General features: G+C 40.8%; 2 pseudogenes; both read left to right on the top strand.

The window, feature by feature from the left end:
* The first annotated feature begins 4,195 nt into the window (after positions 1–4,195).
* LOC141493657 (cell division cycle 5-like protein pseudogene) lies at positions 4,196–6,574 on the top strand (annotated as a pseudogene).
* Positions 6,575–6,655: 81 nt separating this feature from the next.
* LOC141494035 (nicotinamide phosphoribosyltransferase pseudogene) lies at positions 6,656–7,778 on the top strand (annotated as a pseudogene).
* Positions 7,779–26,697: the final 18,919 nt, after the last annotated feature.

Here is a 26,697-nt window from a genome sequence, read left to right on the forward strand (position 1 = left end):
TTTTTTTCGTGTCTTTTTTTCTGCAAGGCAATGACTTGCCCAAGGTCACAAAGCTAGGTAATTAGCAAGTGTCTGAGGCTGGATGTGAACTCAGGTCCTCCTGACTCCGGGGCTGGTACATTATCCATTACCATCTAGCTGCACCAAAACGAAGAGTTCTTAACAAAATGAATAATAGGAAAAATATTTAAGATGGAAACATTGCCAGGAATAAAAAGAAAATGTAACTACTACTCTGGAACAAAAACTTGACATGATCAAGGAGCATAAGTGTAGTAAGAGAAATTCCAAATCAGGATGGGATGACTGAGTCTATGGTATGGGATATTATAAAACTAACAAGTAAAGTAAAAGAAAAAGGCAAATTTTACATCAGCTGTTTTTAGTCAGCAAACAGCTATAAGTAATGAAGAATGGATCTTTTTTATCTGTATAGATTAAATATTGCAAGCAAAGAGACATACCTCTTAGTAGAGGAGCCATTCAGAAAAAAAAATATTTCAAGTTTTTTTTAAGTCAATGAAAGAAAAAGGAAATGAAATAAAAATGACTTCACTGTCTTCATCCAGTGTTTGTTGGTTCACTGGCTTTACAAATTGAGTTTAATTGTACAGGATTAAAATCACCAGAATAGCAGCTTGATGTTTTGAAGAAAATGATCAAAGAAGATGGATACACTGATCAAAAAGATGTTTAATATGGATGAAACAGACTCACTCTTGAAAAGGATACCTTTCAGAGCTTATATTTCTAAGAAAGAAAATATTCAACTTGGATTAAAAATTTCTAAAGATTGCCTTTTATTGGAGAGTGATGCAAGGGAGTATTTTAAATTAAAATCAATGCTTGTTTATAGGACTGAAATCCCTGAACTCTGAGAAGTTACCACCATTGATCATTTCTACTTTTTGATGATCCAATAAGGATACTGGCAATGAAAATGTATTTTTGAAGACTAATTTTCAAGTTGTTTTAGTCCAGCTATTAAAATATTGTAAGAACAAAATTTCATTTGAAGAATTACTGATTTTAGTTCATTGTTTAGGTCATGGACCTACTCTGGGCTTATTAGAGGAGAATGTGAGAATACAATGTTACTTGGAGTTGAATAAAGTTTGAATACAACTGCTAGTTTACATATAAAGATTTAAAGAAAAAGATTCAGTCTACATCTCTAATATAATTTAAATGATGATCTTGTTGTTATATTGTCAATTTTGATTTATCTTTATGATTCCCAGATTTTGCATTGTCTGACTACTCTGCTACTTTGTGATAAATTAGAATCTAAATACATTTTTCTTATCCTTTACTGTAATATAATATTCAGATAAAAATTATTTTAAAATATGACAGTGCATACTTACTTTTAGCTGGATATGGTCAGACATCAAAGGTGTCAAAGGATGGCCACTGCATCTAAACAATTCTGCCTCACTTAAATTCAGTTTACCCACAAATGATGTCCTCAACTTGTAATGTCATTGTTTCTCTTCAAAAAGAATGAATAACAACAACCATGTTTTCAGCTCCTGCAGAGCTTCTTTACAAGACGTGGCTGGTAAAGGAGACTCTCCCATTTGGTGAACTCCAAAACTCAGGACAACTGGAGATGACCCAGTAGATATCCTTTGGCATCTTTGCTTTTGTTTCTGTTTTTGCAAGGCAACAGGATTAAGTGACACAGTTAAGTACATGTGTCTGAGGCCGAATTTGAATTCAGATCCTCTTGACTCCAGGGCCAATTCTCTATCCACTTTGCTACCTAGCTGCCCCTCTTTGGCATCTTTGATGTCTAAATATTTTCAGCAGAAAGTAAATATGCAGTACAACATTTTAAAAATGTTTTTATCTGTATATTAAATAATATAATGGTAATGAACAAGAGAAAAATATTTATGATTCTGATTTATTATGAAGTAATAGAGTAGTCAGGGAATGCAATTTGGTGAAGTGATAAAATAGCAGGAATTTAATTAAAAATGTTATGTCACCTGGGTTCAAGCATGACCTCAGACACTTAATAATTACCTAGCCGTGTGGCCCTGGGCAAGCCACTTAATCCCATTGCCTTGAAAAATCTAAAAAAATAAAATAAAATAAAAATGTTATGTAATGAAAGATGATGATGACAATGATGAGGATGTTTGTCCTTTGTTCTTCAAGGAGATCGTGATGGGGGGGGCTAGGTGGTGCAGTGGATAAAGCACCCGGCCTGGAGTCAGGAGTACCCGGGTTCAAGTCTGGTCTCAAACACTTAATAATTACCTAGCTGTGTGGCCTTGGGCAAGCCACTTAACCCCATTTGCCTTGCAAAAAAAACCCCCTAAAAAAAGACAAAAAAAACCCAAAGAAGATCATGATGTCAGGGAGCTGATACCATGATATACACATGAATTGGATTTGAGTGAGGGGCTGCTATGCTAAGTTACCAGCCTCTCTTTCTCCTCCAGAGCCATCTGGATCCAGTGGCCAAACATGAATCAGAATGACTGGAGAAGTCTCTGGTTGGGAGGCAATCAGGGTTAAGTGACTTGCCCAAGATTTCACAGCTAGCAAAGTATGACGTTGCATTTGAACTCAGGTCCTCCTGACTTCATAGAATGAAAGCTCCTATGCCTGGATGTTCTTTTCAGTTGCAGAATACAGTACTATAGCAGTTTGGATCAAGAATCAGGGAAAAAACTGTATTAAAATATGTTTAAAAGTATCCATCATTTCCTGTGTCTATGGTCAGTGCAAACTATGCCATTTATAATGCTTGTAAGAAATTCAGAGTACTAGATTTTAAAAGATAAATTGTATCAAGGGGTGCAGAAGCACAACTCATAATAAGGCCAGATTCTGGAAATTCTCTTAACAACTCTCTGAGACAACAGGTAATTAGTACTCATACCTATGGTTCTAATTACTTAGCAAACACCTGCTGCCTCTCCATCCCAAAGAACTGATATGTTCAAGTAATGTTCAAGGCCTCCTACTTGGGAGAGAAGCTAACTCCTCTAAGTCAGACACCCAGAACTTTGATCAAGGCCATCCTAAGAGAATGAGACTTGAGGTTCTAGGCAACACCTATTGGGAACAAGGAACACCTAGTAGAGAAACTGCATCAATTGATGTGAATCATCAAACTGACTGCAATTTAATAGTCTTTTGTGACTATTGCACTTCAAGGTCAATTCAGACCATTTCCTTTTTCTCTTAGCTGAACTACCTTGGCACACTTAACCTCACCATGCTCCAGGAAGCTCGTTACTGGAAGCGTCTTATTATTCTACAAAATGCCTTGGGCCGTATAGGTGGCACAGTGGATAGAGCACCGACTCTAGAGTGAGGAGTAACTGAGTTCAAATCCAATCTCAGACACTTAATAATTACCTAGCTGTGTGGCCTTGGGCAAGTCACTTAACCCTATTGCCTTGCAAAAACTAAAAAAAAAGATGCCATCAGCCTCAGGAGTCTGTCTCTCATCCCCATCCTCTGCCCCTCTCAGAGAAGGATAGAAGCATGAACTCCAAAACTCCATCTAAAGAGGGAGCTCAGCTCAGCACATCTCATTTCTCAGCTGGACATGTTACTCGGAGTCATGTCTTTTTTTCCCTATTATTTCCAAGCTAGAGTTCGTCTTTTTCAATAAATCTCAGAGTATTTCCAGGTTGATTCCATCTGCTCTGCCCCCAAGGTCCTGTAATAGGCATGGAGTCAAAACAAGGTACTCATGGGGTTCTTTCAAAGGAAAACGGAAGAGGATGCTGAAGGAGCTGGATACTAACCCGATCTGGCCTCCTGCAGTCTGCCCAAAGCATATCTTATTTGGCCTCTGAGTCCATCAAAGAAGGGCAAAGCCACTCGGGAACTCGGAATCCCCCGGGCGGGCTTGGCTTCTCAAGCCCCGCTTCATCTTTCCCCTCCCCATTCTGTACCTGGGACGACTGAAGCAGCTGAACTCCGGAAAAAGCCTATTTCCCCTTTCCTCACACCCCAGAGGAGCCCGGGTTCGCCTCCCGCACAAGCCCTCGGGCCCGGGACCAGTGGTGCAGCAGACGCCTGGCTCACCCACCTTCTCGCCACGGATTCCCAGAAGCCGAAGGTGGTGCGGGTCAGGAGGGTCGACTTGGGGTGCGGGGGCTGCTAAGCCATTTCGGCGCTCTCCCTTTGCCTGGGCTCATTGCCAAACGCTCCCTCTTCCTCCAAGATGCCTCGGGTCATGGTCAAGGGCGGGATATGGAGGAATACCGAGGAGGAAATTCTCAAAGCGGCCATAACGAAATCTGGAAAGAACCAATGGTCTCGGGTCGCTTCTCTGCTGCACAGGAAATCTGCAGAGCAGTGCGAGGCCAGGCGGTAGGAATGGCTGGACCCCAGCATGAAAAGGACGGAATGGTCCAGGGAGGAGGAAGAAAAGCTTTTGCATCTGGCCAAACTGATGCCGACCCAGCGGAGAACCATCGCCCCGCTCCTCGGGAGGACGGCCGCACAGTGTTTGGAGCACTCTGAGTTTCTCCTGGACAAGGCTGCCCGAAGAGATGGGGAAGAAGAGTCAGCAGATGATCCCCCAAAACTGAAACCTGGAGAGATGGATCCAAATCCAGAAACGAAACCGGCCAGACCGGATCCCATCGATATGGCTGAAGACGAACTTGAAATGCTCTCAGAAGCTAGAGCCCGGCTGGCAAACACCCAGGGCAAGAGGGCCAAGAGGAAAGCCCGAGAGAAACAACTGCAAGAAGCCAGGCGCCTTGCTGCTCTCCAAAAGAGAAGAGAACTTGGAGCAGCCCGCATCGAAATTCAGAAGAAAAGGAAAAAGAAGGGGGGAGTAGATTATAATGCAGAAATTCCTTTTGGAAAAAAGCCAGCTCCAGGTTTCTATGACACACCTGAAGAGAATGATCAGGCTCTTGATGCTGATTTTAAGAAGCTACAGCCATAAGATCTTGATGGGGAGTTAAGATCTGAAAAGGAAACTAGAGAGAGGAAGAAAGACAAAAGGCAGATGCAAAGAGGAAGGGAGTCTGCTTTGCCATCAGAATTTCCTAAAAAGAGGAGCAAATTGGTACTTCCTGAACCTCAGATTTCAGTGGCAGAACCTGAGGAAGTTGTCAAAACTGCCCAGCAAGTGAAACTGCCAGACAAACCGTAGAGGGTTCTGGCCTGCTGCATTCTGCTTCAAGTGCTCTTTTGTCTGAATATGTCACCCATAATAACGCAGCTCTGAAGACCCTCAGAACTCCGACTGCCAGGTATCGCATTCTGCAGGAAGCACAGACCTCGATGGCTCTTAGCAATGTGAACACCCCACTGAAAGGTGGTCTCAATCCTCCATTGCATGAGGGTGACTTCTCTGGGGTGACTCCTGCAGCACAGATCATTCAGACAGCAAACACAATCTTGTCTGGCCCCTTCAGGACTCCTTGTCATGGGGCTGAAGGGCTGACACCTGGAGATGGGAAGACTCCTCAGCCGGTGGTTGGCACTGACCCAGGCAGAACTCCTCTAAGGAACAAGCTAAACATAAATACTGGAGAGAGATAGGTAGATGACAGGGACCCCTGCTGTGTGAAACAGATGGAGAGACAATCTCAGGAATCTCTCCATTTAGGGTTGATGGGACTTCCTGCTCTAAAGAATGACTTTGAGATTGTTTTCCCAGAAAATACCGATAAGGGGCTAGAAGATAGGGAGATGGAAGAAACTGATGCAGAAGATGCTGCTGATGTAGATGCTAGCCAGCAGGCTATCTGAGATGCTGAACATGTCAAGAAATTCAAAACAATGCACCAGGCTATTCAGAAGGCTCTGCCCAGACCTTCAGAAGTCAATGAAACTATCCTCAGACCCCTCAATGGAGATCCACCTCTAACAGACTTACAGAAAAGTGAAGAAGTAATGAAAAAAGAGATGATCACAATGCTTCATTATGATCTTCTGCATCATCCTTATGGAGAACAAGCTGGAAATCAAAAGGGGAAAACTCAAGCTTTTGGAAGAAATAGGATTGAGCACATAACTTATCTAGGACAAAACCCCTATGAGAAATTCTCCAAAGTTGAACTGAAGAAGGCTCAAAACCTTTTGACACAGGAGATGGGACTTGTAAAGCAAGGAATGAGCCATGGTAAATTGTTAAATGAAGCTTTTCACCAGGTGTGGGAGGAATGTTACAGTCAAATTTTATATCTACCTGAGCAGAGCCAATATACAAGAGCCAATCTAGCTAGCAGAAAGGACAGGACTGAATCACCTGAAAAGAGACTTGACATAAATAGAGGTCACATGGCCACAGAAGCTAAGAGAGCTGCAAAATTGGAAAGGAAGATGAAAATTTTGCTTGGTGGCTACCAGTCTCAGGTAATGGGACTAAGGAAACAGTTAAATGATTTCTGGGACCAAATAGAGCAAGCTAACTTGGAGCTTTGTACTCTGGAGAAGCTAAAGAAATGTGAGGATTCAGCAATTCTAAGGAGGCTGGATTATTTAAAAAGAAGTTCAACGACAGCAACAAAGAGAAAAGAAACTTCAGCAAAGATACTCAAATTTGCTGCTGCAGAAAGAAACATTAAAATCAAAATATTGAAACAGTCATGTACTTTTTGTTATAGAATGAGTTAGAAGCTAGTTTCCATCCTTTGGAACAAGTAAGTTGATGTTTATGTCAATGAAGACATTTGTCTGTTATCTGTGACTTTTCATTTGTTATTTTTTGAGTGGATTCCATCATCTAGATTCTTTATGTATAAACTCTAGCTTCCCATGAATTTGTAGAAATTAAATTATTAAAATTATCATCAGTTTTTAATAATTCCATGTTAGGTATTTTTTGTTTTTACTTTTAAAATTTAATAAATAAAAAATTATTTTAAAGAATTCTGAAATGTGGTGCCTGTAAGAAAATTCTTGAATAATAATTAACTATAACAAAAAAGGAAAAATATATTAGTTACCTTCCCATATAAAAGCAGTTTCTGAGGGTTCTTGAGTTCCCAGAGAAATTATTTTCTTTGTAGTAGAAAACAGATTCAGAATGGTACTGGCTAAGAATTAGACTGAAACTATTCTTGTTTAATCCTTGTATCCAATCACAATAGCTACAAATTCCAGAGAGCAGAAGAAAATGTTGGCAAAGTGCTTGATGGATGACCTAAACTACAAATTTTATGATTTAAAATTGCAGAAGACTCTTTTCCCAAGAGAACAGCTAGTATAGGAGCATCTGCTCATTTGGTGAACTTCAAGGGAACTGATATTGTAGCAGGAATGGCTTTAATTAAAGAATATTATGGAACAAAAGACCCTGGACTTGGATATACTGTTCTAGATGTACAACACAACCTTCACAGTATGGGGAAAAAATCATGAAAAGAAAACTGTTAATATCTATCCATCCATTTCTCTGACTATGATCTGTGACAGTTATGATCTTTCTAATGCATGTGAGAAAATCTATAGTAAAGATTTAATTGTATCAAGATGTGCAGAAGCAGCACCGGTTATCAGATCAGAACCATGTTTGATGCTGTATGAAAGATTTGGAACATTTTAGGTAAGTTTCCAGCTATTGAAAACTATAAAGTGTTGCCACTTTCTCAGAGTTGTTCAGGAAGACTGAGTTGATATCAACCCCTTTCAAGTGACTTGAAACTATGAAAAAAATGGAGTACTGAAAATTGTTCCCTTGGTTCTGGTGGTATTTTGTCATAGAAGTTAACAAGAGATAGCTTGAATTGTTCCTTCAGGTGTTGGAATTGATGTCTTTAAAGAACCACTCACTGATTCATATCAAAAGCCAAAAAAGGGTCAGCTATCTCTACAGAGGACACCAAATGAAAATTTTCTTTGCCTTGAAAAAGGAAAAGGAAAGCTTGAAGAATCTGGTTATGAACATCTTCAATCTGTCTTCAAGAAAGAAAAGGTGACAAAAAAGCTATTCAGTAGATCAAGAACAGGAAAATGCCCACTTGAGTAGTGAACTGGTAACAGCACCACATTAAGCTTTATTCTCTGACTCTGTGTGTATGCCTTTAGTGTGTCTACATGCTATGCATAAATATTACTGTACAGATCTGTGGTGGTGTTTAATATATGTGATGATACATTACAGCCAAATTTTTGTTGGTTTATGGATCTATCACCCTATTTGATGTTATTTTCTGCCAGTCTCAGAAGATCATAAATTAGGAAATAACATTTAACCATCTAAAAGATTTAATGCTGAAGTAAATTTTTAGGGCCTGTTGTCAATAGATGTGATTTAATTTGGAATTGATTTTTTTCACATATAACAGAGTAATGAAAAACGTTTTAAATTTGGACAAGAGCACATAAAACAATTATATAAAATTATAATCATTGCTTTATGGTTATATTTATGTTGCATTTTGTCCAAACAATATTGTATAAAATGTTGAAAAATTCAGTAATTTAAAAATTTTTCTAACTTTTTATGATTTTTATGTATATAAACATTCAAGAAAATATCAGATGATAAAATTCATTGCTTTTCCCGATTAATCAGAAAGTAAACATGACTTTAGCACAGCTCTTTGGGTTATTGTACCATCTGAAAATTCAATACCCAGCTTTAACTTTCTGATTTATCATACGCATCTTCTGAGCTCCATCAGCTGAGAAAGTTTTGTATGAGACAAAGACTGTGGATTGCCCTCACCCAGACCAACTTCTTGGGAAAGAAGGCAAACAATACTCATATCTATGGTCCTTAGCACCAAGCCCTCTCCATCATAGTGAGTATCAGCTGAAGATCTCCATCACCCTCTGACCCTTTCTTCCAGTTCAGACACCCAGAATTATCATACTAACAAGAACCTTGAAGTTCTAAACATCAGAGTTCAAATTCAGTGATAAATTGCATTTCAAGAAGGAGGTGGGCCAGAAACATTTCCTTTCTTACCTGGCTGAACTACATTGGTACATCTGACTTCTCCACTATGCCCCAGGAAGCTCACTACTGGAAAATGTTCATTATTCTTCAAGATCCAGTCAGTCTCAGGAGTCCCTCACTTCACCATCTTTTGGTGCTATGACATGGTCAAACTAGGGGAAGGATAGAGATATGAACGATGAATCAAAGAATTTTTTGCAGTAGAGAGCTTTGATTAAATCCAGTCTATATGAACCCAGATTATGAGTGTAAATGATACTGATTCTGACTCTCTGTGACTCCATGGTGGACCTTTGGCAAAAATATTGGAGTGGATTGCCATTTTCTTTTCTAGTCTGTTCTGGCAAACAGGGGTTAAATGATTTCCTTGATACCACACAGATAGTAAATGTCTGAAGCTGGTTTCAAGGCAGATCTTCCAGCCTAGATGTATAAAATGTCAGGATATATTGGAAAAGGGTTTTTTAGACCTAGAGATAAACAAGTGCTAAATGAAAGGCACTGGTAGCAATTAAATATTGGTGACAAAGATACTGAATTGTATTTAATTGACTATATTTATTGAAATCCTTTATTCATTCATTCAGGCATTCCTATCAATTGGGAAATGGGTAAATAAGATGATTGTAATCCAATATTATTGCGTTGTAAGAAATGAAAAGCAGAAAGATTTCAGCAAATCCTGAAACTGATTCAGAGTGATGTGAGAAGAGTTGGGATAACATTGTACACAGTCAGAGCAGTATGGAAAAGGTATGCTTTAGCTATTCTCATCACTCCAATGATCCAAGATGAACTCAAAGGACTCATGATGAAGCATGTTCCCTATTTTAATCTGAATACAGAGTTAAGCATGATTTCTTTCTCTTTTTATTTAGGCTTGTACATATGGAAATGTTTGCACTTGTATAGCCCTTTGGATTATTCACTTTCTCAAGAAGAGGGTAGGATAGGGAGAGAGGAAGCTCAAACTTAAAAACAGTTAAAAATTGTTTCAACATATAATTGGGGAATATTTGGAACTCAAAACTTAAAAAAGAGTTAAACAATTGTTTTAACATGTAATTGGGGAAAATAAAATCTTATTTAAAAAAATTATTCATTCATTCAAATAAGTTTTTTGTATAGAATGTCCTGAAAGTCTTAGTGCAGTTTGAAGCTTGAAGTTTAAATTATAATCTATAAGTTTAAAGCTACACTAAGACTTTTAGGCCATCCAGTACATCAGATACAGAGAATGCAGAAAAAATATAAATAAAACAAGGTCTGTGCATTCAAAGAACTGAAAATGCAGGTGTAATCAGACAGTAGAATATGCTGAAAAGAGAAATGCAATATACTGGAAACAGAGCTGATCTAGGCCTCAGGATAAGGGATCAAATCCAGTCATTAACAAATATTGCCTATGTAAGTCTAGTCAAATCATTTGTCCTATCAGAGCCACAGGCAAATTGCCTTCTATCTGCATTGATAGAGGGATTTTTCTCACTAGTAATTCTCTGTCAATGTGGACACAAAAGTCTACTAAAAGCAAATTCTTCTCCCCCCCCAAAAAAATGACTTTTGAGAAGAGTATGCTTAATGAATGAAAACCTCTTTTATCTGATCATAATCTTCTATCCTTCCTTGATAAAGCTATCTCTTGCTAAAACCTACTCTTTGTCCTTACCTATAATCTCTAGCTCCTTCATTCCACTGAGCTCTTTCAGGTTCTAACTTTAATTTCCTCTTTTGCAATAAATTCTGTCTCTAGATACAGAATCTTGAAATTTTGTTTGAAAATGAATATTGTTTTAGTGTATTAGTTACTTTTAGAGTTTCAATGGATTTAGCCTATCCTTTTTTTGCCATGTTCTACCTTCTTCAATCCAGAGAAATAATTACTCCTTTGATGTCAGGCTCTTTCTCTTAACTTCTTTTAGAGCAATGGCCTTGGAGTCAGGAGGATAGGAGTTCAAATGTAGCCTCCGAGACTTGACACTTGCTTAGTTGTGTGATCTTGAACAAATCACTTAACCCTAATTGCCTCACATCCAGTGCCATCTCTGACCACTGGACCCAGATGGCTCTAGAGGATAAAGTCAGGATGGTGACTTAGCACAGCCCTCCCCCCTCACTCAAATCCAATTCATGTGCTTGCCATGGCATCACCTCCTGATGTTCTGATCTTCAAAAATGAAGGGTTAAAGAAAACTCAAAACAATATTTTCCCTGTACCTCCCCATTTCTCATCCTGAGTTCCATTCAATTATTACCTTCTCATGTGTCCTCCCCTCATCGATATGCTATGTGCAAAGCTGGAATTGTCCTCTGGCAGAAGAGTGACAGCTTCTCAAGGACCTGGTGCTTCCCCCCAACATGATGGACAACATTGACAGATTGATGAACACATTTATCCATCGTTTTAAAAAAACTGTGATTATCTTCATTGAAGAAGCTCCTCATTTCCCCAGTAAGAGAGACTCTTCTGAGTGGCAAATTATTCAAAGAGAGAATTATGAAAGGGAGGAAAAGAAAACATGATAGACTTTGAAAGGCTAATATTAAGCATGTGATAAAACTGAAAATGACACTGTTGCCAAGTGTCTTGGGTTAGACAAATGTCTGACTGAATGACATGAAATGGCATTACTCATGCTGATCTTGTGGCCAAGGCTGGTTCCTCTATTGCTCCCAGCTGTGACCTTGAACCCCAACCATCATCCCACCCCAAATATTCATCAATTCCATTTTTCTTCCATAAGTAATTTCCATGGCTTGGTTCCATGACTTCCCTTATTGTATTCTTAGTGCAACTTGCTTTTTTCTTGTCTAGAGTCCCATTTAGTTCCCTATAGAAAAGGAACATAGATTTTCACTTAGATTTCCACCTTACCTCTCCTTGTATGTATTGGTTTTCCAGAATCCCTTTCATTCAATACTGCTGGGGTTTGTGGGGATGGAGGACACTTTATATATGAGACTGTATTTGAACTTAGGTCCTCCTGATTCCAAGGCCAATGCTCTATCCACTGCACCACCTAGTTGCCCCCATGGTCACAATTTCTTAAAGGAGAAGATACCCCAAGTTCATATTCTCAAGTTTAACCCTTTCCCACCAAATTTTAGTTACAGTTAATGCGCTGTAACCTAAGCCAGTGCCTGTAATCTTGGCTTATATCTTGCCACTGTACTTGAATTAAGCTGTAGGAGAGAGTATGGCTTATGACTTTGCACAGCTCCGCCTCACATAAATCCAATTTAGGAGCAAGTCAAGTTATTACTCTCATGGTATAATTAGTTTATTTTTGAGAATGAAAGGCAACATCAATCCCAAATTAAACAAAATACCATCAAAAATAGTGAACTGTGAGTAAGCTCATTTATCCAAGCATATAGGACACAGAAATGAAAGGTTATACAGATTAGATTATATCAGACAATATACAGAGTGAATAGGCTATATATGGGAGTGAGAAATATCAACCTCACCCAATAGAAAGTTGTTTTCAATCAAGACGAAATTCCACAAAGTTTCTAAGGAGACAATTTAGAAACTGGGACATGTTTAGAAGCTATCCCTTATATGTCTATCCTCAATGAGAATAAAAGCCAGTAGTTTTCTGGCTTTCCATTTTATTAATCTTTCTCTTGATTTTCAGAATTTCTAATTTGGTATTCAATTGGGGATGTTTAATTTGTTCTTTTTCTAGCTTTTTTTAAGTTGCATAACCAATTCAGTGATCTTCTCTTTCCATTTTAATCAAATATACATTTAGAGATATAAAGGTTAACCTCAAAACTGCCTTGGCTGCATCTCATAACTTTTGGTATGATGTCTCTTTATTATCATTTTCTCAGAAATAATTATTGATTATTTCTGTTAATTGCTGTTTGATCTACCCATTATTTTAGATAAAGTTATTTAATTTCCAATTAGTTCTTGTAATTAGTATCTTTTCATGACCCTTTATTACATGTAATTTTGATTGCATCATGGTCTGAGAAGGTATATTTATTATTTCTGTCTTTCTGCATTTAATTTTAAGGTTTTTGTGCCCTAGTACATGATCAAATTTTGTGGAGATTTCATATACTGCCTAGAAAAAGGTATAGGCTTTTCTATCCCCATTCAGTTTTCTCCAGAAGTCTATCAAACTAAGTTTTCTAAGATTTCATTCATCTTCTCAAGTTCCTTCTTGTTTATTTTGTAGTTAGATTTATCTAGTTCTGAGAGAGGGAAATTGAGGTCTCACATTATTAAAGTTTTACTGTCTATTTTTCCTTGTGATTTACACAGCTTTTCTTCTAGGGATCTGGATGCTTTTCCACTAGGTGCATACATGTTTATTAATGATATAGCTTCATTCCAAGGGTGCCTTTTAAGAATATGTAGTTTCCTTCCTTATCACTTTTAACGAGATTGATTTTTGCTTTTACTTTGTCTGAGATTAGGATCACTACCCCATATATTTTTATTTCCACTGAGGCATAATATATTTTGCTCCAACCTTTTGCCTTTACCCTGTGTGTATCTCTCTGCTTTAAATGTATTTCTTGTAAACAATATAGTATAGGATATTGTTTTTAATCCACTCTGCTATCCACTTTCATTTTATGTGACAGTTCATCCCATTCACATTTACAGTTAAGATTATTCTGTATTTCCCTTCATACTATCTTTCTCCATTTATATTTTTCTCTTATTCCTCCCCAGCAAAATTTTAGTACCTTTTTGTACTTTTATACCCTTTGGCTTTTGCTTTAGAAATTCAACTTTTTAAAAAAAATCAACTTTTTTTCACTTATATCTTCCCTTTCCTTTCATCAGTCCCTTTTCCACTTATCTATCCCTTTCCTAGTCCCCCCCTTCCCTGTAGTTTAAGTTCGATTTTTAAACCCAAGTAGTAATGTATTGTATTCCCTCATTGGGCTAAATCTATTGAATAGAATTTACTCAGCATTCACATTTTTCCTTCTTTACCTCTAAAATTATAAATCTTTGTACCTCTTTCCTTAGTGTTATTACTCTAATATTATTAATTGGGTATTACGGATCACAGTTCCATTATTTGATTGCTTGGTAAGCTCCTATTATAAACAGGATGTCATCACAGATTGTTTACTTGATTGCTTGATAAACAACATTGACTCAAATTATATCAAATTATAATTATAATTATTTTTACCTTACCTCCTTTTTCAAATATATTGCAAGTACACACAATCCTTCTCACAAGCCAAAGTATCATCCAAAGCCATATCATTTCTTGAACTATTTGTACCCCTCTACCAAGCCTGTTTTCTTTCACACATTACCCCTTGCCCTCCCATCCAAAGTACTTAACACCTTGTTAAGTGTAGCAAGGTCCATTGTATCTCCCACTTTACCAACCTTCCCCATCCAGTACTTAACCCCTTTGTTAAGTTAAGCACCAGTTAATTCAAACCCTAATTAACTCATTATGTGATCTAATTAACTGAAAGAATCTTGAAGTTCTCTAAGTCCTGGGAGGCTCTGGAGGTCTCACCTGAGAACATTACAAATGATTGTTAAGTAACAGATACAGTCTCAGGTCCTCAGAGTTCATGATGCCCTCATTAGGCAAGGTGCTTAGCACCTTGTGATTAAAATATAACAAGACACTTAAGTTAAAGTTAACACCCCCTGCTTTTTTTTCAGGGCTTTTTGTCTCAAACATAGTGATTAGATCTTGTATCTCTACAATGAAGAGAAAGGATCTAATTATGCCCATATCCTTTAGGTTCATTCTCTTGCTCTAATTATCCTTAGAGAAGTGAAGTTCTAGAGAATTAGAAGAGTTATATCTTCCCTTTTAGGTTGTATATGATTTGATAGTAGACCAACATTTGTTTAAAAGTTTTGTTTTTTCAGTTCCCTTTACATTTACCTTTTTTATGCAACTCTTCAGTCGTGTACTTGGTGCTTGAATTATCTTTATGTCAGAAAATTCTTGAAGTCCTCTATTTCATTGAAAATCCATCTTTTTTCCCCTGACAGTATATGCTGAATTTTGCCAGGTAGTACATTCTGGGTTGTAATTCCAGGTCCTTAGCTCTCTGAAATATTATTACCATTCTTCTGATCGTTCATTGTTGAGGCTGATAGGTACTGTAGTAGTCTGATTGTATTCCCTTTATATTTGAATTGTTTTCTTTTTACTGTTTGCAATATTCTCTCTTTTATTTGAGGGATCTAGACTTTGATTATTACATCCCTTGGAAATTTGATCCTGGGGTCTCTTTCTGGAGGGGTTCTGTGGATTCTTTCAATGGTGAAATTGTTATCTTGTTCTAGTAGATTTGGGCAGATTTCCCTAATAATTTCCTGCATGATGTTTTCCAGGTTCTGCCGGGTTTTTATTTACAACGCCGGCTTCTTAATGCTAGTCCGTCCTCTTACTCACCAGTCCAACGCGTGGTGAGTCTTCGGGGTACCTCCGGCCCCCACTCTTTGATGGGGGAAGAACCAGACAGAGCGCCTGAGGTGGGTCATGAGTCTTTATTCTTCTGTGATCACATTCCCGCTTCCCCCAACCTCTCAGCAGACCCTTTTATCCCCTCTGTCCTCCCTCCCATGAACTCTTACTCAATGAGGGGCCGAGTTCTGTAACATTCCCTTATAAGGTGATTATGTTTCCCCCTCTAAGCGACCGCCAAGCCTCTTCCCCCCGCCCCCAACATCTCCCCCTTTCTGTTTTACAAGGTTATCACTTGGTGTGACCTTAAGCAGTGCTGAGGTTAGCCTTAAGCGGTGTCATTTCTACTGGCCTCTGATAGCCGGGGGCGAGGAACCCTGTCTTAGGTCATCTCCTTCAACCCAGGACCTTGCCCGTCCTAGGCGCCCGACACCCTCAGGGCCTGTCTTAGGTGGCTGGGTGAGGAGAAGTTGCCCGTCTTGGGGTTTACCTCGTCTTACCCCTAGGTGTCACATGTCATGCATGGCGGCTAGCCAGACTTGGGGATCCGCCGGGGCGAGGAACCCTGTCTTAGGTCATCTCCTTCAACCCAGGACCTTGCCCGTCTTAGGTGGCTGGGTCAGGAGAAGTTGCCCGTCTTGGGGTTTACCTCGTCTTACCCCTAGGTGTCACATGTCATGCATGGCGGCTAGCCAGACTTGGGGATCCGCCGGGGGCGAGGAACCCTGTCTTAGGTCATCTCCTTCAACCCAGGACCTTGCCCGTCTTAGGTGGCTGGGTCAGGAGAAGTTGCCCGTCTTGGGGTTTACCTCGTCTTACCCCTAGGTGTCACACGTCATGCATGGCGGCTAGCCAGACTTGGGGATCCTCCCCCGTCTCCATGGCCATGAAGGCTTTCTGAGTAAGAAGCATATAGCCCCTCTGTCGCCTAGCTAGGCGGCAGAAACAGACAACAAGTAGGGTGATTCCCAGAATCAGCGTCCTTGTTCACCCTCAAGGGGGTATCCTCCCGCCATCTGGCAATCCCTCCATGGTATGGGATCCTCGATGTTTTCCCCTGTGGCCACACATGAGGGGCCCCACCGAGGCAGAAGGGAGCCCCATCGATGTATTGGTCACTAGCAGGCGAGGGTAGATCGGGGAGTTCCGTGCTACCGGAAGGGGAGAGGGAATAACTCGGAGTATTCCCCATGTTGGATTTCCTTCAGATGGAGCACCTCCAAGGATCCCTACGATGATCAGAAGGCCTGAAAAAGAAAGAAATTCCTCTCACCCCGTAGGGTTGGGCATTAATCAAGGTCTCTTATCTTGTAAACAGGGAGCCATCTTTCTGGCTCTTCTATCTTATCCTCGGGATGAAATGACAGGTGGCCCTGTCTTCTGTTCTTTACCGTTACAGGGCCATGCCAACCTCCCTCTTCATCTCTCCACATGACTTTAGAGCCTGGTAGGGCCTTGGTGGGAGAGGGCAGGAGCGTTGGTTCTTTCTTAGCATGTCCTTTTGGGGAGAAAAATCTCTGGGCGGCTGTAGTGCCGTCATCCCTGACTTGTAGGAAATTCATGGTAAATAGTACCTGAGACAGGTCTGAATGGGTCAGTGACCTGCCAACTCCCCCTTTCTGTTTAAAAAGATAGGATGTAGCAGAGTATCCATGTAAAGCTGGCACAGGGTGGGGCTATTGGCCATTCCCTGAGGTAGGACGGTGAACTGATAACGTTTACTGGGGGCTTGGAAATTGATCGCGGGGAGGGAAAAGGCAAATTTTTCTTTGTCCTCCGGGTGGAGGGGAATGCTATAGAAGCAGTCTTTAACATCAATCACTATAATAGTCCACCCTTGCAGGACTGCAGTGGGCATAGGGAGACCAGGTTGGAGGGTCCCCATGGGTATCATGTTGGCATTTACTGCCCGAAGATCAATCAACATTCTCCAACTCCCCCCCTTCTTTTTTATGACAAAGACGGGGGAGTTATACGGGCTAAGGGACGGTTCCACTTTGTTCTCGTGCAGGAGGGTCATTACTATGTCTGTGAGGGCGATGAGCTTTTCTTTTGTCAGGGGCCACTGCTCAACCCAAATAGGTTTCTTATTAATCCATGTTATTCTGGGGGAAAAGCTCATCTCTAGAGTGGCCCCAATTAATTTCCCCGCAGGCTATCAGGGGTGGCAAGTGTCAGGTTAAGCTGGCTCAAGATATCTCTACCCCATAATGCATAAGGGAGGTCGGGTAGGCACAGTGGGGTGAAGAGTCCAGATTCTTCCAAAGCTGACCACCGTAGGGCGTGTGCTGCTTTCATGGCAGATCTATTGCCCCCCACCCCCGTCACTGCTTGAGGGCTCTGTAGGAGTGGCCACTCACGCCTCCACTGTCCCCTATTTATGACAGAGCAATCGGCTCCAGTGTCAATTATCCCTTCGAGCTTCTGATTTTCCACCGTGACGGTTAACAGTGGTCGCCCAGAGCTGACCGGGTGGACCCAGTTCACATGAGCGGGAGGGGTCCGCAAGGGCAGCGCCTTTCCTACCTCTTGGCCCTGTTTTACCAAGGTGGGAAAGGGGTGGGGGTTTGTGACCCTTACGGATGTGGGACTTCCGGGACCAAAAATGACCTGGGTATGGGTGACTAAGTCCACACATCTCTCAGCCCCTGTGATGAGCGCTAGGAAAATATTTAGCTCAATGGGAATCATCGAGGTTTCCCAAGGCCCGATCTCTCTCTGCTGTGTCCCTTCTCTATAGTCAACCCTCACGGGGATAGTCACAGTAATGGGGCCGCTGTCTTTGAGCACGGGGGGGGCCCCGCGGCCGGGCCCCTCCCTTTCCCTTTTCCCGACTTCCCTTTGGATCGGCAGAACCTGGCTATGTGACCTGGCTTTCCATAGGAATAACAGGTCGGAACTGAAGTGGAGGGGGGCCGCTGCCTGCACTGTGCTTTGAGGTGCCCTGGCTTTCCGCACCCAAAACAGGTGGGTCTCACCTGCATACCGTGAAGGGCGGTCAGGAGGCTATCCTCCCGGTTCTCCATGGCAGTCACTAAGGCTTGAATTGAATCCTCGCTGGGCATGTCCAGCAATTTGTCAACAATTCCTTCTAATGAAGCGTCAGGGGGAAGGCTGCTAATGGCTGCGATCCCTTTGGGGCGAAGACCCTCTTTAATCAATTGTCTCATAAGTAGATCAGATCCCGGGGTGTCTCCCATTATACGAGTCACTGTCTCTTTAACCTCGTTCACAAATGAGAGGGGTGTCTGATCTGCTCTCTGCTTCAGCCCAACCAACTTCTGTGTGGCTCTCCCCCCTTTCATGGCTCCAATCTTATCCCAAGCTGCAACATGTGTTTCTTTAACAGTCTCTAGCTCAAACTGGCCATACTGGGCCTGAACAGCAGGGTCAGTATAGGCTCCAGTTCCACACAGGAGGTCAATGGCTAAATCCAGGGGAGTATAACCCCGGGATTTTGCCAGCTTAGAGGCCTCTCTGCGGGCCTGAGCCTTAAAAGCTAAATATAAGGAGGCATCTAGGCACGCGGCTGCAATTTCGTCAAAGTCAGCAGGGGTCCAAGGGTGCGTAGCAAAGAGGTTTTGCATCAGTCTTTTTACATAAGGGGAGCTTGGGCCATATTTAGTCACGGCCTCCTTAAGTTCCTTAAGCATCTTAAAAGGGACAGGGCGGTAGTCTCGGGCTCCGGTAAGGGGGTCCGTAAATACCGGGTAGAGGCCCCAGTCATCCCAGTCCACCTCCTCCCCTTTCTCTATTGCTATGGAGGCACTGGTGGCAAGTAGGCCGGATGGGCGGAGCCCTTGAGGGGATCTCTGAAGGGCAGACAAGGAACACGGGGGATTTTTTGCCTCTGTTTCCTGGCTGGGCCGCCAAGCCTGGGGCGCGGCAGCTGTCCAATCAGCGCGGACTTCTCCCTCCTCGTCAGCAGCCTCCCGGTCCCACCTACTCACGCCCCTCTTCCTGCCACCCCTGAGGGCTGTTTGCACCCCTCCCTTCCCGCGCTCGGAAACTTCCGGCCCTGAATCTTCTCCCTGGGGGCCCCTTGTTCCCCCATTGTTTCTTCTAAGTTCCTCCCACGGATACAGGGGAGGGAGTGGCCTTCCCTCTTCCTCTGAGCCCTCTGAATCCGATCCCGCCAACGAGCTACCCACCTGAGTGCTGATTGTTCGTGCCAAAGTCACCTTCTGGGGATGCAGGGCTGCATCCACTATCTTATACACTGTAAAATCCTTGGGGGTCAGTTTTCCCGGGCAGGTGTCATTATAGGAGGCCATCTGCTGCCCTACCACCTTCCATTTATCTGGTTGGATCCCACTATGTTGCACCCAAGGGCAGATGTTCCAGATATTCTCAACAAAAGCACGGCACGTCTTGATAGGTAATTTACGACCATGCTTAGCGCAGAGTTTATAAAGCTGCACTGCAACGCCCTCTTTTTCCTCCGGCTCAAAGGCGGGAATACTATTCCGGCCCCCCATGCTGTCTACTAGCCGAGGCTGCAATCCTAACAGGTGGCAGAACTGGAAAGTTCCCGTTCGGCAAAAGAGAAGGAGGAAGCAGGGCACAATCAGACAGGCCAGCACGGCAAGGAGCGTGATTAGAGCAGAAGGAGAAAGGGGAGAGAAAGAAAGCATAGTCAACACAATAGGGGTATGTCCTTCAGGCAATATCTGAGAGTAAACGCCCTCTCCTTCCTCCCGGTCAGAAACGACCGAGGCTGTCTGGAGAATCCGACCAGCGGATTCAGACGTTCCCTAGCAAAATCAGGTCCCGGGTTTCGGCACCACTTGCCGGGTTTTTATTTACAACGCCGGCTTCTTAATGCTAGTCCGTCCTCTTACTCACCAGTCCAACGCGTGGTGAGTCTTCGGGGTACCTCCGGCCCCCACTCTTTGATGGGGGAAGAACCAGACAGAGCGCCTGAGGTGGGTCATGAGTCTTTATTCTTCTGTGATCACATTCCCGCTTCCCCCAACCTCTCAGCAGACCCTTTTATCCCCTCTGTCCTCCCTCCCATGAACTCTTACTCAATGAGGGGCCGAGTTCTGTAACATTCCCTTATAAGGTGATTATGTTTCCCCCTCTAAGCGACCGCCAAGCCTCTTCCCCCCGCCCCCAACAAGGTTCTTCTGTTGGTCCAGGGCTTCTGGTAGTCTGATGACTTGTAGATTGTCTCTTCTGGATCTATTTTCCAGGTCATTAGTTTTGCCTAGAAGGTACTTTACATTTTCTTCAATATTTTTAGGCTTTGTATTTTGTTTGATGGAATTTTGTAGTCTTTTAGATTCACTGATTTCTAATTGTTCCGTTCCAATTTTTAGTATTTTATTTTCTTCAATTATCTTCTGTGTTTCCTTTTCCAGTTGGTTATTTTTACTTTTAATGGAGTTGATTTATTTGGCCAAATTTTCCCAATTTTCCTCACATAACTTTCATTTTTTTCCCATTTTTCTTATTCCGGGTTCTTTGGTTTTTAAATTCTTTTTTAAAGCTCTTCAATGAGCTTTTGTATTCAAGTCCGATTTATAGACTTTAGATACTTCCCTTGTGAGTGATTTTCCAATGCTTCTTCTTCAGACATAGCATTGCTGTCATCTTTCTCTGTCAAGTACTTTTTTATAGTGGGCACTCTTTTAGCTATTTTGTTCTTTGTTGTTTTAGTTCTCCTCCTGTGGTATATGGAATATAGATCCAAGCTTTTCTTTTGCTGGGACTGAGGTCTGATCCCTGGGTTGTTATTGGCCAAGATGTTGCCTAAGCAGTCCAGGCCTTACCTTTGCAGAGGTTTTTCCCCTTCTTTATGTCCAGGTTCTTACTTAACAGGGGATTGTTCCCATTCCGGTCCTGTCTTTTACCCCAGTGGTTTCAGGGTTCAGACTTTGTTTACGGTTGAGATCCTCCATGCTGTTTTGTTATCTTGTTGCCAGGACCTCTGTTATTATTAAGCTGTCAGGACCTGGATTGCACTATGGCTAAGAATCTCCTGAAGACTTTCCCTCTCTCCCACCTCCTGCACTTTACTTCCCCTTTTCCCCCAAAGAGACAGACCTGCACTGAAGATCTTCCAGGATGACTAAAGTTGAAAACTTCTTTGATTGAATCTTCTCTTCTTCTTAGTGGGATGTGTAGTATGAATGTCAGAGTATAAGCTTCATTTATCCTTGGTAGCTCTGGGAGCATGTTAGCTTCATACCACCATCTTTTACGTGTCTTAACGACTATTGCCCCCACTTCCTTAGCTTCATGAGACTTGATGCCCAAGGTCAGAAGATACTTGGGGAACAGTCAGTTCATGATGCCATTTGGAAATGTGCTGAGAAGGAAAAACACTGCCCACCATTGTGGCAGCAGCTGATTAATGTGAAACAATAGAAAAATATAACAAGAAGAGAGAAGGATGTATTTTGTTAAGCTAAAGACTAATTGAATGTGTCTTTCCTTTACAAAGCTATTGCTGATGGAGTAGCTAGGTAGTGCAGTGGATAGAGCACCACCCCTGGAGTCAGGAGGACCTGAGTTCAAATCTGGACTCAGACACTTAATAATTGCCTGTGTGACCTTGGGCAAGTCACTTAACCCCACTGCCTTGCCAAAACAAAACAAACAAAAAACACAAAGCAATTGCTGGTTGGAAAATTGTAAGCAACTGTTATGTGTGAGAGTACCAAAGAAATTTTTACACCTGTTGTCAGCAAGCACTGTAATTATAGAATGCCTCTGGATTGGGAGTGAAAAAGGGCATTTAAACATTTGCTTGTGGTTGAATAAACAGAGAATTTTTCATCTTTGTATCCCTCCTCTTCAACGTTTGTCTGAGTAATGTCTGAGTAAAGGATAAGCTAGCCAGCAGGAACACAACAGAAAATCACTCAGTTTTTTGTCTTTCAGTCGTTTTTCACTATCATTTCTCTCTCTCTCTCTCTCTCTCTCTCTCTCTCTCTCTCTCTCTCTCTCTCTCTCTCCTCTCTCTCTCTCTCTCTCTCTCTCTCTCTCTCACACACACATACACACACACACACACACACACACAGACATCATAGAAACATGTTTTTGTGTCGTTCCATCATTTTAGTCACATTTGACACTCCGAGACAATATTTGGGGATTGCTTGGTTTTTATGGGAGTACAGTTAACCCAAGAATGTGAAAGAATATTTCTCCTCAGCCATTTTAGTTATAACTATTTTCAAATTTCTTAGAATTGCAATATTTTTAATAAGTATAGCTAGTTGAGGCTGCCTACATTCATCTATCAGTCAATCCAATGAGACGCAAATGGAAGAGTAAGTCATCTGGGTCTCTATCTGCGCTTTTCTTGTTTTTTTCACTTATTTCAATGAATTATATGGGAGATTATAAGACATTTCTAAAGTCTAGTTAATGATGAAGTAAACCATCTGATCACAGAGAGACCTCTTCCATAGGTCTTGAAGGGGTAGGGACAGAGAATGGAGAAAGTATAATATGATTTAGTAATTAACCTGTGTCACTTCAGAAATCCTATAATCCACATTCTTGGAAAGGCAGAAATGTAAAAGGACTTATGGATACCCAAGTTGCATTTTTTTATGATAGTAAAAGATGAAAAACAAGCAAAACAATAGATACAGGGTGAGCTCCTGTCATCAGGCAAGTCAAACAAATTATGGAATATAATTGAACTGTGATAAAATACTGAATGAGGAATATAGAAATACCTGAGAAGATGTATATTAACTAATAGAGGATAAAATCAGCAGAACTAGAAGAGTATACAGAAATTGAAATAATTTTTAATTGATTTCTTTATCCTCTCTACTTTTTTCTTCTATTGTTTGATTAGTGTGAATAATTGAAAGTTGACTATTTAAACATTATTCCTCCTGACTCAGATGGGGGAAGATTACAACTTTGTTGCTGGTGAGAAATCAAGACAAAAGTTACTAATATCATCAAATGGTTTATAATTAGTCACTGGTAAAGTTATCAGATTGACAGAAGGCATTGGGAACTGTTGGGAAAGAGCAGGATCATTTCTTGTAGTAAGGGATTCAACCAGGGAAGCACATATAGGAACCTGAGATTTCCTGGTTAAACCTTCTCTCCTCATGTGCCCTTTCTCTTTAGGTTTTCACTGAGTTCCTGTGATATGGGAATGTGTAGATGGGCACACCTTGTTATACATTTGGGGGAAAATGATGGGAATTTTCATGTATTTTGCTTTAAATTTAATTAAATGTCTTTTGGTTTGCCCTTTTTTGTCCATGGTGGTTGGTTGATCCAGTAAAACAAATACTGATGGGATCCTGTGAGCTTTGAGTGATGATAAGTTAAAGTTTGACTAGAACTTTGATGATGATGATGATGATGTTTGCCTTTGGTTCTAGACGAAGATGGTGACATCAGGGAGGTGATGCCATAATAAGCATGTAAATTGGATTTGAGTTGGGGGCGGGTCTGTGCTAAATCATCAGTCTCACTTTTTCCTCCAGAGTCAATTGGGTCAGTGGACAGATATGGATTGGGATGACTGGAGATGGTGATGGGTGTGAAGCAATCAGGGTTAAGTGACTTGCCTAAGGTCACACAGCTATTAAATGTCAAGTGATCAAGGCAGGATTTGACATCAAGTCCTCCTGACTTCAGGTCCATGGGATAATAAGATTAAATAGAGATTTCAGTTGGATATGGTTGAAGATTAAAGATCTAGAATGTTAGCCGATCATACATGATCATGAACTTCAGGGAAACTTTTAGCGTGCCCACAAATAAGTCAGAAATTAATCTAATTTCAGTAAATACCCTTATTTAAAAAATAACTGGGATTTTCCCCCTATCAAAGTTGTCCCTATGAATCTTTACTCATATCAATGTTGTAACAGATACATGATCTCATCAACTTGTTTCCTCTCTTTTAAAGGTGCAAATTAGACTCTATTCATAGCTCAGTTGCATGATTTTTCACATATGTCCCTTCTATAATCCACTAAAGTGGATTTATCCAGTGCTGTGGAAATCTATTGCTAGGTCATTTAATTTTTTGTGGGTACCAGTTTAGCACTGAGGCTAACAGCAAGAGTCACAGGATTGGGACCTCCTTTCAAAACAAGATTATCAGCTTCACCTTATAGCAGTACATTTGTACTCAGGCACAATCAAGATCTGTGCTTTATAGAAAATTTGTCTGAGCAAGCTTACTTGATTTATTTTTTTAATTGTAAAGCTCTTATGACATTGAAAAATTTGAGAGTTCTTTGACTAGTCTGTATTCATAAATATAGCTATTTTACTCTACTTTAGTGTGGATAGAACAAGGTGGAGGGAGGAAGGAAAAGAGAAAAATCCTTTGAGAGAACATAGAATTACAGAATTTTAGAGCTGGAGAAACCTTAGAACTCATCTCATTCAACTCTCTCATTTTTTTTTTTTGCAGATGAAAAAAAGCTGAGGTCTAGAGAAGGGAAAAAATTTCCCAAAGTTGCTTAGATCAATAGGAGGAGAGCCCACACAATAATTCAGATCTATTTGCTCCCATTTCACTGTTCTTTCTAGGACACTGCCCTACTTCCTGCATTTTTCCTATCCCCCATTGCTTCTGGTAAGCTGCTATGAGTTGCTTGCCAATCACTTTCAAACTCTTTTTCTATGCTACTTTTTGCTAAAAAAAAATAAAAGAAGACAAATAGTGCTTCATTCATAGCTATTGTTGTAAACACTGATTCTTCTTCAATAGTTCATTTCCAAGGTCAGTTATGATCATAACTGATTCTCATTCTGGATATTGTATTTGAAGAACACAAAAACAGAGTCACCAAAATCATGTTCTGGCAATAAACTTCTCCATTAATGAAAAAAACATTATGCTAGTGATAATCTAATCATGTTCTAGCTAGTACTCATTAATTTAAAGAATTTTTCAAGTTCAGGTAATACTGAATTAAAAGACTGAATATGTGTGCATTAGATATTGTCGAACTGAACAAAAGGAGAAAAGCTTTAAATATGATTTTTAAACATTTCATGAATTATGTAGCAAGAGAATTTCAGCTCTTTGTAACTCCATGAATTCAAATAATCCTCTTTCAGAGATGGGCATAAAAATGTCATTGACTTGTATTTGGAGGAGGGTTTCTTTCAGTCCATATAGAAGTATATATTGGCACAGCAGTCAGGGTCTTATTTTGTTTTCTGAATTCAAAGTCAGTGCAAACTGCCTTTGAGATCTTTTGCCTCTATCTCTTATGTACCAGGAACAAGAGGGTCTGTTTTTTTCTTTAAAGATCTGGAATAATTTGTATAATCTGGTCCAGAAGTCCCAGAAGATAAGAGATGGAAAAATAAATGGTGATAGAGCTGGTCCTTCTGAGAGGATATAATGACCACCATCTGCTGGAGGAAAGATGAACTTCAGGGAGTAGCACATCAAAATGGGAGCATAGGTGAGAGGGGAATTGTCTTCTAGGATGGCTGGAGACAACAGTGACAGCTGAGAGGTCAAGAGATATGGTAGGAAAGAAGACAATTTATAGTTGAGGATGCAAACAAATGGAGGGAGCAGCAAATGGTGGCAAGCTGCCTGTTAGGAGTATCAAGGTACCCACATAAGGATGCAGACCCTCCCCTCTTTCTTTGCTGGGCACAGTACAAAAAGACTGTAAGTCACAGAGACTGCTTGGTTTCTGGGGGACCCTGAGAAACTCATCTGCTTAGCTTTAAACTTCACTGACATCATGATATCCTCATATTAAAGTTATCATTAGAAATCTCAGTATATGGAGATTCTGTCAGCATTGGTGCTCAATACCTCATCTGTACCCATGGTTGATTAGAAAAAACAAACATTTCACAAAGCTTTCCTGGATAGAAGACTCAGAATTTCCAGTCATATCTTCATTTCCCATCAACTTCTCTGCTTGGTTTTGACTTCATCAAAATGATTGCCCCACACTGAATAACTCTTTTAACCTTTACAATCTCCTTTTGTGTCTGGAACTCTCTTTTTTCCTAATTTGTATTCCTAGCACTTAGCACCGGGTGTGAAACATAGAAGGTGCTTAATGAACGTTCTATTGTATTTTATTGTCTTGACACTCAACGGAATAAGATATGGGTTCTTTCCATAGAGAATAGATAAAATACCATTCTATGTTTGTCCTTGGATGCCAGTGGTGCACTACTCTCAAGTGTCCAGGCTCTACCAGACAAGTGAGAGGTCTCCAAAAGGGGCCTTCTGGTCATTCATGGGTTACAGAAATGTTTTGCTACTGCTTGTTCAATTTCCTGTTTACAGGTGGTGAAAATGACCAAGGGGTGGGAAAATAAGCCCTTCCATGATATTTTTAGAACAAATATGGCATTTTAGGGGACAGCAAACTCAGCAGATTAATCTACTGAGCTGTA

This window comes from Macrotis lagotis, chromosome 7, assembly GCF_037893015.1.
Source record: "Macrotis lagotis isolate mMagLag1 chromosome 7, bilby.v1.9.chrom.fasta, whole genome shotgun sequence".
Taxonomy (NCBI): Eukaryota; Metazoa; Chordata; class Mammalia; order Peramelemorphia; family Peramelidae; genus Macrotis; species Macrotis lagotis.